The following is a 10,794-nucleotide window of genomic DNA, read 5'->3' on the forward strand; positions in this document are numbered from 1 at the left end:
GTAGAGAAACAAAACCTGGATGACGTAGAGTGGATGTGGATACATTCAGGTCACGGACACAAACAATATTATGAGTTTGCCCAACGTTTCCAACTATATGCTGCTTTGACTTCGTAGCTTTGTTTGTCTCTAGAAACAACCTCTGTGTTACTCAGACGGCAACCTCCTGTTCTGCCTGACATGGTCATCACACATCTCAAATATGGTGAAAACAGCTCATAAATGGCTGTAATTCTTAAGATAATTTAAGAGGGCAACTTTTACAGAGAAGCAATAGTAAGCACCCTGACTGGAATCATTCCAAACTGGCATGAGATGAGCGCGGCACAGGACAGGAGGGCTCTACAGTGGGTGATTAAAACTGCCCAGAACATCATCAGTACAATCTACTGTGCATCAGTGTTATTACATTACATTATTACATTACATTACATTACATTACAGTCATTTAGCAGACGCTTTTATCCAAAGCGACTTACAATAAGTGTATTCAACATCGGTATTCAAGAGAACTACTAGTCACCAGAAATCATAAGTGCATCTCCTTTTTTAAACAACATCTAAGAGCATAAACCAGAGCCAACGTACAGAAACAAACTAGTGTGAATACAATAAGTGCTAAGTGGAAGGCTCAGGGTAGTACTTCTTGAAGAGGTGAGTTTTCAGCCTGATGAAAGATGGGCAGCGACTCTGCTGTCCTGACGTCAGTGGGGAGTTCATTCCACCACTGTGGGGCCAGGACAGAAAACATTGGCATCGATCGGCAGCAGGGACCTCTGAGCGACGGGGCAACCAATCGCCCCGAGGCAGCAGAGCAAAGTGGTCGGGCGGGGGTGTAGGGCTTGACCATGGCCTGGAGATAGGAAGGAGCTGTTCCTTTCACTGCCCTGTAGGCTAGCACCAGAGTCTTAAACTGGATGTGAGCTCTTACAGGGAGCCAGTGTAGAGAAGGGAAGTTGTGTGGGAGAACTTGGGGCGATTGAACACCAGGCGAGCTGCAGCTTTCTGGACAAGCTCCAGAGGTCTGATGGCCGACGCCGGGGCTCCGGCAAGTAGAGAGTTGCAGTAGTCCAGGCGGGAGATGACAAGAGCCTGGATGAGCACCTGTGCCGTCTTATCAGTGAGGAAGGGGCGAATCCTCCTGATGTTGTAGAGCAGGAATCTGCAGGAGCGTGTAACCGATGCAATGTTTGCTGAGAACAACAGTTGGTCGTCCAGGGTCACACCCAGGTTCCTCGCAGTCCGAGTTGGCGTCACCACGGTATCGTCAATGGTGATGGACAGGTCTCGGTGCGGGAAACCCTTCCCCGGGAGGAACAGTAACTCGGTTTTGTCCAGGTTCAGCTTCAGGTGGTGTGTCGCCATCCACTTCGAGATGTCAGCCAAGCACGCAGCGATGCGTGCCTCCACTTGAGTGTCACCGGGGGGAAATGACAAGACCAGCTGGGTGTCATCGGCATAACAATGGAGAAGTTATGCGAGCGAATAACAGAAACCAGAGATGTTGTGTAGAGGGAGAAGAGAAGGGGGCCCAGAACTGAACCTTGTGGAATCCCGTAGTCAGCATGCGTGGTTCCGACACGGCCCCCCTCCATGTCACCTGGTAGGATCAACCTGTCAGGTAGGATGCAAACAAGGAGAGTGCAGAGCCTGAGACGCCCATCCCCTCGAGGGTGGAGAGGAGGATCTGGTGGTTCACCGTGTCAAACGCTGCAGACAGGTCCAGGAGAATCAGGACAGAGGAGAGAGAGTTCGCTCTCGCAGCGTGAAGCGACTCTGTCACCGCAAGGAGGGCTGTCTCTGTCGAGTGACCCACCTTGAACCCGGACTGGTGGGGGTCCAAGAGGCTGTTCTGGTGGAGATAGGAAGACAGTTGATTAAAGACAGCGTGTTCAAGTGTTTTGGATAGAAAGGGTAGAATAGAAACCGGTCTGATGTTCTTGACATCAGAGGGGTCAAGTGATAGTTTCTTCAGAAGGGGGGTGACTCTGGCAGTCTTGAAAGCTGTTGGAAAGCATCCTGAAACTAGAGATGTGTTGATGAGGTGGGTGAGGAAAGGAAGAAGTTCAGTCGCAATAGACTGAAGAAGAGGGGAGGGGATCGGGTCAAGGAAGCATGTGGTGGGGCGGTTAGATGTAACAAGGTTGAGGACCTCGTTAGGGGAGAGGGGAGCAAGGACAGGGGGGCTGAGAGAAGGAGGACCTGATATTGTTTACCTTCTTGTCAAAGAAGTTGGCGAAATCGTCAAGGAGAAGGGAGGAAGTGGGAGGAAGGGGTGGGGGTTGGAGGAGTGAAGAGAAAGTTTCGAAGAGTTTTTTTAGGATTGGAAGCAGAGGTTAGGATTTTAGAGCGGAAGAACACAGCTTTAGCAGTAGATAGAGAGGAGGAGAAAGTGGAAAGAAGAGATTGGAGGGAGTTTGCCTTTTCTCCATTTACGCTCAGCCTCTCTTAGGCTCCGTCTATCAGTACGCACTGAGTCCGACAGCCATGGGGCAGGTGGAGTTTGCCGTGCAGGCCTGGAGGTGAAGGGACAGAGGTTGACCAAAGAAGAGGAAAGGGTGGAGAGGAAAAGATCAGTAGCAGTATCAGGGGATAGGAGAGAGAAGGATTCAGGGTCAGGGAGGGCAGAGGTAACAGAAGAGGAAAGATCAGCGGGGGAGAGGGAACGGAGATGACTACGGGTGGAAACCATGTGGGTAGGTGGCGGAAGTAAGGGGGGGAGAGGAGAGGGAAAGGGAGTAAGATATGAAATAGTGGTCAGAGAGCTGGAGGGGAGTGACGGAGAGGTTAGCAGTAGAACAGTGTCTGGTGTAGATAAGATTCAGCTGGTTGCCGGCCTTGTGGGTAGGAGGAGATGAGGAGTGGTAAAGGTCAAAGGAGGAGAGGAAGGAAAGAAGAGGTTCTAACTGAGCAGGATGAGTGCGGAGCCATCGTCATGGAAGTGCGAGACTAATGTGTCGAGCTCTTCCAGGAACTCACCAAGAGGGCCTGGTGGGCGATACACAACAGCAATGGTGAGCTTGACTGGGTAAGTGAGAGTAACAGCATGAAAGAGGACGGGGAGAACTGTGGAACAGAGACAAGAGAGTATTTCCATTTTGGGGAAATTAGCAGGCCAGTACCACCACCTTGCCTCGCAGCTCTGGGAGTGTGAGAGAAAGAGTACACATCTGACAGAGCTGCAGGTGTGGTGGTGTTTTCTGATGTGATCCAGGTCTCAGTTAGAGCAAGAAAGTTGAGGGAGAGCAAGGAAGCGTAGCCTGAGATGAACTCAGCTTTCGGCACCGCCGACTGGCAATTCCAGAGCCCCCCTGCCACCACTTGCGCATGAGCTGAGAGAGTAGGATAGATGAGGTTAGTGGGGTCACGGCACCTGGGAGTGGCCCAATGTCTACGTGACCACCAGGGAGAGGAATGGACAGAAATAGGATGCAAACACAAGGTAGTAATGGAGAAATGCTAACCGCGATTAGCATTACAGCGCTGCGGGTCTATCTCTCTCTCTCTCTCTCTCTCTCTCTCTCTCTCACATCAAATTTACTTTAAAATCAACACTTACATGTAAACGTTTACTAGAATATGGGTCCATAAATGTGGTCAACACACGTCTCTCACTCTATTCTGCTCTTGCTTCGTGCAGGAAAGCTTAGCAGATCGCTAACAGTAGATCCGTGAAATAAAGACCATGGAATCCATAGAAGAGTTTCAAGACTTCAGTGTGAATCTTTATTTGTAAAACTGTGGAAACACAATATGAAATATGGCTTTACGAACTGTCCCTATACACATTACATGAATACAAAACAACAATCCATGATATAGCCAGCATGTAACATGTCCGCCTAGCTAGCTTCTAAGCTAATTTTAACATTACCGCCAATGGAGAAATGCTAACCGCGATTAGCATTTAATACAACACAAATGTTATACTAAACACGCGAATAGAATATATCTACGTACATCTTTTCATGCTCCATAAATACATATTTACAGACTAAGGTCTCTCAAGGCTACCAAACGGAAGAAGTAAAACGTTAGTGCAGCGTGTCTTCTCATTAGAATCTAAAAACAACGAGCTGCTCCATAGGGCTGATGACGGTCACGCCGCTCGCTAATCACTCCAATAACAGCTGCTACCTCCACAGAAATGCTGACTTTTACTGCACAACAGCTGCTAGCTGCTGCTAGCTGTTGTGCTAGCAGCAACATCATGTAGCTGTTGTGCTAGCAGCAACGCTTGCAATTAGTTATCCATGTTGAAATGAATCGCTGGTAGCCCAGTTTGTTTTCTTCCGGGTACGGGTCACGTGATAGTGAGTGTGACGAATAAGGGACGGAGACGTCATGGTTGCCAAGAACCAATCCAGTAGCGAACACGGGTGTGGGCGTAATTTTTTCTAAGTACATCCGTATCCGACCGTCCACACGCAAACGCAACCCCGGAGTTCTCAAATACCTCCAACCTCGGCGGAGTTTTCAGATTCCTCCGTTTAGGGTGCTCCAAAACTCCGGCGTAGTGTGGCCGCTCAGTGTAAACGTAGCAAATACGGAGTAAAAACGGAGTAATGTGGACAGGGCCTGAATCACACCTAGCTCAGACAAGCAGAAACTCCCAAAGTACTAACAACTGAGGCAGGCCTAAGTACAGCTAAAGACAACTTTGTAAAAGCATGCACAAAATACTTATTCTATTCTAGATGAGTCAGTAGTTCAGTGTCCCTCCAAAAGATAAATACACATTATTGTTGACAAAAGGGGCCTGCGAAGAGCTAAGAAGATAATAAAAGAAAACCCACCTGTTCACCTGCTGCTGTTCTGAAAAGAGATACAAAAGTATCAGCTGCCGAACTGCCAGACTTCCGAACAGCTTCTTTCCTCTGGCTGTGAGACTCCTTAACTCATCTTCCACCCTCCATATATATTAGTTTTATTATTTTGTGTATTTTTGTTATTGTGCTACCCTATTATACAGTGACAATACATTTAACCTTGCAACCGCCATGGTAATGGAGGAACTTGTCAACAAGTACAACAGAGAGTCACTAATGTGTTTAAACCAGGCGGCAACCTCCGGTTCTGAAGAGTGAAGCCAATGTAGAAGTGTCTTAAAACTTTCATTCTCTCTAATGTCCACCAGGGGGCGACTCCTCTGGTTGTATAGAAGTCTATGAGAAAATGACTCTACTTCTCTCTTGATTTATTACCTCAGTAAACATTGTAAACATGAGTTTATGGTCTCAATCTCTAGTTTCAAGTCTTCTTCAATACAGTATGATGTTCATTTAGTACATTATGGTCCATTTAGAGTCAAACAGACCATAAAGCAGGGGATGCTTTAGGGCGGGGCTACTGTGATTGACAGGTCACTACACCTAACAGAGGCATCACTACGTCACTCCTCCACATTCCAAATATGATAACTTCTGTTCAGCGGTTACAAATGAAACCAACATGGCGATAGACGTGATCCAAGATGGTGATGGCGAAATTGCCGAACTCGAGGCTGGTTTTAACAGTTTCAGGACAACACTGGGGGACGCGAGCATTAATGGCTAGTTAGTTAGCTTTCACCACTTGTTCTTCTGACATTTACATGCAACAGCTTGCCACTCCTAATTCCCATATGATAGGTGATGAGCAGATGGTATTCATTCAGGAAAAAAAACAACTATCTGGCTAGTGCTCTTAACACAACCTTTCAGGAGAAAACCTCCCAACATGGCGTTGTGACAGTTATGTGACTGTATATTTACATAAATATACATGGACCAAAGCTTGTGAAAAGTGCACGATAACACCGATGTGAAAAACAGTGTAGTACATAAGCTCTCACTTTCTCACACACATACAGACAAAAAACACACACTTTTTCTTATCCACACACCCAGAAAGCCGGTCATCACTTCCTCCGTCTTCACTCATCTCTCACGTCCCCTCCCTCTCTCCTCTCTCTGTCTTTCATTGATCTCTCTCTCTCATTGGACTCACCGCTCTGCATTCTCTGCAGACAAAGAGCAACCGCAGGATGACAATCACATTAGAGCACACAATCTATTTATGGTTTTGCCTCATATTTCAACTCCATTCTCTCTCTCCCTCACCCACACACACAAACTCCATCCTTCTTTTCTCTCGTACCCTTTGATAGTAAACTGAGGGATTTTAGAGTTAATGAGTCTTTAATGAAAAATGAATAATTTGTAGTGGCTGGTGATATGAAAGTTATGAAATAATGCAGTAAACTTTATTACGGTTTATTTTAGATACACAGATGACTGCTTCAATTCTATGTAGATTACAATAGATACATTTCATGAAAAAAACTCATTTTTAAATTATATCAAACAGATATTGTGTTGTTAGGTTCATCTCATCTTAAATCAAGTCAACTGCTGAGGAGGTCGGGCCTACTTATATAGACACGGTAGACTAATGATTGCCTTTGATGATTTGAGAATGGAGTGCTTACTCAGGTGCCACCGATGGCCGCGTTGCTATAGATACTGTTTAGAAAAGAACCAGGAAGTCTAGTTTGAATAATGCATCCATACCGTATACGCTACAAGGTATCCCATTTGGAATGTGCAGTTGCACACATTTGATCGGCCAGATGACGTTAAATTATGATGTGGCAATGTTGAGCTGCTGGAATCAAATGTGAGGCTCTGTTGTTTGATGCAGTGCTAATGCCGGAGCTTTAAGAGAGTGAGGGGTGTTGCCTTGTTGTGAAATAACTCCAAAACAAATTCCTTAGTAAAATGTTACAGACAATGAAAGCCATTAAACACAAGGTCATGGGCCAAATTTGTGCATCTTAAAATTGCATTTGTTTAAACTTAACTTTTTTTTTTCAAAGAAGCTGTGTACAAAATGCCTTGGCTGCTACTATAAGTGTTTTTATTATTAATAGAGTGAAGAACAAATAGGAGTTTCCACTCTGTTTGGCTTTGGGGCTTTCAAGATTAAAACTACTACGGCTGAGCTACGCTTCCAGTTTTGGGTCAGGGCTCAAGATCTGATCTGTATTCAAAGTTCACAGACTTTAGTTCCTCAACCCCGAAGTTTAAAAGGGGGGAACCATGAAGGGAGATGGAGGATGGAGGTTTGCAAGGGACTCACAGTGTGTGGGCTGAATGTGGGGGGGGGGTTAAATCTGCTTTTAAACTGTGATGCTAGTTTGGGCCTGAGCAGAGGACCTATTGTTTTTCTAACGTTTATTATTAGGACCCGAGCACCGACGTAGTCGAAGTGGAGGACCTATTGTTCTTCTAATGTTTATTATTATTATCGTGCGTCTTTCATCGCGAAATGGAGATGCTTGGGATACTGGTAAGATCTTGAGGTCGTGGGAGAAAATTGCAGTCTGATTTGGGTGTCCAGCTGCGTTATGACAGATTCGCTCGATAGCGCCCCCTTTCGAGTAGCCCCAACATTGGGTTTCACCTAGCTGTATGAAATTTGGTATGTATGTGTAACAAGATGGGACGTACAAAAAATCCACTTGGAGTTATTCACTAAGCCCAACAGGAAGTCAGCTATTTTGAATTTTATGACGTTTTTGGACCGTCCAAAGAGATTTAACCCGATTGACTTCAGATTTGGTCAGTATGCTCTTGAGACCTTGGCAGTGAAAAGTTACTCAAAGATCAAAAAGTTATCGAACTATGTATCCGTGGCGTGGCGTCAAAAAACACCATTCGCCATGAAAAAGGAAGTTGTTGTAACTCGGCCGTACATTGTCTAATCTTCTTCAAATTTCTCATATGTCATAACATCCTGACTCGGAACACATCTATATGACAATTTAGAATCATAGTGATAGCGCCAACTAGTGGCAACAGGAAGTTATAGCTTGTGTACTTTGACATCCTGCTCCTCACAGATTAATCAGATCCCTTTCAAATGTTGTAAGAAAAGTCTTAAGACCTTGATAATGCTTCATTGTGAAGATTGTAAGAATTCGTTGAAGGGCGGCGACGTGGCGGCTCTGCGAATTTCGATCCTTCGCCATGAACGAATAAACTGATGTAACTCGACTCTACATCATCAGATCTTTACCAGATTTCACATGTTTGATTAGACTCCAGTCCTGAAGACATTTGCAGGCCAATTATGTATAATAGTTATAGCGCCACCTACTGGTAACAGGAAGTTAAAGTCTCTATACTTTGGCTTGTTTCTCTTAGTAGGTAAATCAGATCAACATCAAATTAGTTCCACACTAATGTAAGAAGTTCATAATGCCAGTTCATGAAGCTTTTGATGTTTGACATATTTTGTTTTTAATGCTTCAGAGTGGCAAGTCGGCTCGATAGCGCCCCCTACAAAATGTTGACGATGCAGCCCTCTCATTACATTTCACCTAGATGTATAACATTTGATAAGCAGATGTATCACATGTAGACTTTAAAAAAGTCTTAGGGGACCATGTTCTAAACCCAACCAGAAGTCAGTATTTTTTTATTTTGCATGAATTTATCTTCTTTTTTTGCCATTTCCAGGTGCTGTACTTAAACGAATTCATCCTACGGAATTAATCAGATCAGCTTAGAATTTGGTCAGAACAATCTAAAGACCTTAGTGAATAAAAGTTACTAAAAGCTTGAGGTTTTATTGAACGACGTGGACGTGGTTTGGCGGCCATTTTTTCATGGTTCGCCATCATCCATCAAGCTGTTGTAACTCGACTGTACTTTGTCAAAACTGTCCCAAACTTGACATGCTTGATGACTGTCATGACTTTAGGACTTCTGCATGCCAATATTAACTCATTGTCATAGCGCCACCTACTGATAAGCATGGACGTAAGCAGGATTCTATAATGACAGCGGCCCAAACACTGAACTTATTGAAAGGGTTCGTGGGCACACCATGAGAAAAAGACTTCTCTGATCTAAATATGTGCAAACTAAGATGCTTGGAGAGCAGAAATTGGATGAAAAAGGTTTCCAAATTTCGCTTGTACGTGGAGTTTTCATTAACAGTAAATTGAAATGTTTATAATCGTTTTGGAACAGGCCGTAATGTAAAGTAATTTCATGCAACGTGAAGTTTGTTTAATAAAATCAAACTGCACCCAGACTAATTTATATGATAGATTATTCTACATTGGCTCACCGTTTGGCTTAAACTTACTTCTTTATAAAAAAGATGTTTTTTTTCCACATGGAACTATACATTCTGAAATTTGTAGCTATAGTTATTTTGTAGGATTGACTACATGCTTTGGCATTTCAGAATGAAGTACCCACTTGTGCAAACATTGCTTCTGTGTATGTACAAACTGTATGCATGCTGTATGTATTTTTCTAGGAAATAATATCCAGAAAGGTTCCTTTTAATACATAAAAGAATAAAGCTGGAGATATTCTATATGTATTTTTTATCGTCAACAAATCTCGTAAATAGAGTGTAACACACTTCGGTTACCGCCGTGGGGTTTCTTCAGCACAAAGACACCCGTACACTCAAATACAGTTTCTCAGAGGATTTATTTCACTCTCGTTCAGGTTGTCCACGGCTGTGCGCTCTCCTGCATTGCCTCTGAGCGCACCTGCCGTGTTTCCTCTATCTGGGCCGTCTGTCTCCTTTCTGCCGCTCTCCAGGTCTTCGTCTCTGGCTCTCCTTCCGTCCCTCGCTCCTCCGTCACTATCAGTGTTTTTATAGCAGAGAGACACAATCAAAGATTTATTACAGCTGAGGCCTGTTCCCGGCACCGTTCCCTGAACCACTCCCCAACTCTGTCCCCTCTGCTGCTGAGCCCAACCACGGCCCGCCGCCACATAGACCAAAACCAAAAATAAATGTGTCACACTAAAAAGTACTTGCCATAGAAAAAAACAGATATATCTTATTCGTCTGTGCCATAAAAGTCCAATGTTGTCCAAAAACCACCAAGAACATGCTCCCTTATTACCATGAACACACACTGTTGTTTATTTTGACTCTATCCCACATACTGGTTCCTGGTTTTGTAAATACAGAACTCACTAGAGCACCACATGTGGATTAATCCACAGCTGAAAGTCGTCCCAAACAAAATGACTATTTCCCTCCTTCTTTAAGGAACAAATTAAGTTTTACATTTGTGACCGTTTAAAGCTGCACCATTTATTATTTTTGTATTAACCGCTTCAATCCCCTCCCCTCCCGTTCTTACGGCTTGCTCACGCACACTACGTCAATAAACATGGCCATGTTTGGTATCCCAGCATTCACGAAATCCTCATCTTTGCAAAGAAATCATCGATTTTCTTTTATTTCTTATGGATTTTTCACAAGAGGAGCCCAAACACACACTGTCCAAAGTCGCCATAACCTCTGCAAGTCGGGTCTTGCAGCATTTCGACAGCGAAAGATACAGTACAGACCCGACTTTACTCGTGAATGTACTAGCGGATGTTACCATGGAGCTAGTGGCTTCAGAAAAGGCAAGTACTTATAGTAAAAACCTAATCTTTCTCTGACATAAGCCGTCAACCAACGTGGTCATAATTTTCAATTTTAATGTGCGGTTTTTTTCTGATGATTCTGTGTCTATAAATGACTTTGGCGATCATAATGACGCTGGTTTTCAATATTGCACTATGTTAGCATCTGGCAAAGCGTTGTGTGTTCACTGACAGTAATGTATTGAAGCCAGGAGACCGAGCTATCTTTACCGTGCCATGAAAATGTGGATTTGCTCTGTTGTTGTTTGACTGCATTTCATTAGTAGCAGCTAGCGATACGTTTAGGCTTGTCTAGCCCTTCTTCTAGAGGAGACTTCAAGCTTTCTAACGATGTATTGCATGT

The 10,794-nt window shown here is 44.1% G+C and overlaps 1 pseudogene; it reads right to left on the reverse strand.

Annotated features, from left to right (window-relative positions):
* Positions 1–618: 618 nt before the first annotated feature.
* On the reverse strand, positions 619–10,197 carry LOC142933417 (uncharacterized; annotated as a pseudogene).
* Between the last annotated feature and the right edge of the window lie 597 nt (positions 10,198–10,794).

This window comes from Anarhichas minor, unplaced genomic scaffold (assembly GCF_050575085.1).
Source record: "Anarhichas minor isolate MPS153535 unplaced genomic scaffold, ASM5057508v1 ptg000060l, whole genome shotgun sequence".
In the NCBI taxonomy this organism is placed as follows: Eukaryota; Metazoa; Chordata; class Actinopteri; order Perciformes; family Anarhichadidae; genus Anarhichas; species Anarhichas minor.